Below are 1,455 nucleotides of genomic sequence, written 5' to 3' on the forward strand. Positions count from 1 at the left end.
CCTTTTGTCACGAGGAGGTCATCACGTAGCCAAAATCATCGAGTCTTTCTCGCTTGCATCAGAGAGACAATATGTTGTGTCATCTGGTTTTGTTGCATTTCTTCGTGGATGCGGTCCAATAATGCACCCTCTAAGTAAACTTTGAAAGGCTCTGCCTGCACAGCTGCCAGTTCTGCCTTGCGACTTAGTGCATCAACAATAACATTGGTCTCCCCCACCTTATACTTCAACGCAAAATCAAACTCAGCCAAAAACATTTGCCATTGAGATTTCTTGGGCATCAGTTTCTTCTGCATCTGAAAATAGCTTGTGGCGACATTGTTTATCTTGACGATGAACTGGGCACCCAGAAGGTAGTGTCACCATGTCCTAAGGCAGTGCATGATGGTCATCATCTCACATTTGTGAATAATATAGCGCATCTCTGCATCCTTCAGTTTTTTACTCTCGTAAGCAATCGGATGTTCCTTTTGCATGATAACTCCACCGATGGCGAAGTCTGAGACATTTGTGTGGACTTCAAAGCGTCTTGTGTGGTTTGACAAGCACAACACAAGTTCTCTCACTAAGGCTTTTTTCTAGCCATCAAATATATCTTGGCAGGCTCATGTCAAGAGTCATACCCTATTCTTTTTCAGCAAATCTATAAGGAGCGCAACAATAAGAGAGTAGCCTTTGATAAACCACCGATAATAGTTCGCCAAGCCAAGGGATGATTGTAACTCTGCCACTTTGCTTGGCGAACTCCATTTCTAAATATCTCTTATCTTCTACCCGTCCATGCACAATAAACCACGCCACACAACGTGGCTAAGAAAGTTGATCTTCTCATGTCTTCTCTTACTTGATACAGAGGTCATTCTTCTTCAGCACCTGAAACACTATTTGTAAGTGCCCAACATGTTCCTTCATGTTGCTGTTGTAGATCACGATGTTATCAAGATAGACTATCGTGAACTTATTCAAGTAAGGGTAGAAAACATTATTCATCAATGTCATGAATGTGGTCAGAGCATTCGTCAACCCAAATGGCATCACTAGAAATTCATAAGCACCATAGCGAGTGACACAAGTTGTCTTTGACTCGTCAGCATCTGCAATCCTCACCTGCCAGTAACCCGATTGCAAATCTAGCTTTGAAAAGACTCAAGCACTGCCTAACTGATCAAAAAAGTCTGTTATCAGTGGCAATGGATACTTGTTCTTCATTGTGACTTTGTTTAACGCACAGTAATCCACACATAACTTTTTTAAACCATCATGTTTCACTTGAAAGAGCACAATGTGCCAAAGGGTGCTTTTGAAGGATGAATAATGTCTGCTTCTAACATCTCGTCCAGTTGCATACGTAGCTCTTTCAATTCAATTGATCCCATGCGATAAGGGACCATGACCGAGGGCTTTGCTTTCGGAGTCAACTCAATCATGTGGTCGACCTCGCATCTCGGTGGCAGA

Source organism: Nuphar pumila, chromosome 14, assembly GCF_984573655.1.
Source record: "Nuphar pumila chromosome 14, dmNupPumi1.hap1.1, whole genome shotgun sequence".
In the NCBI taxonomy this organism is placed as follows: domain Eukaryota; kingdom Viridiplantae; phylum Streptophyta; class Magnoliopsida; order Nymphaeales; family Nymphaeaceae; genus Nuphar; species Nuphar pumila.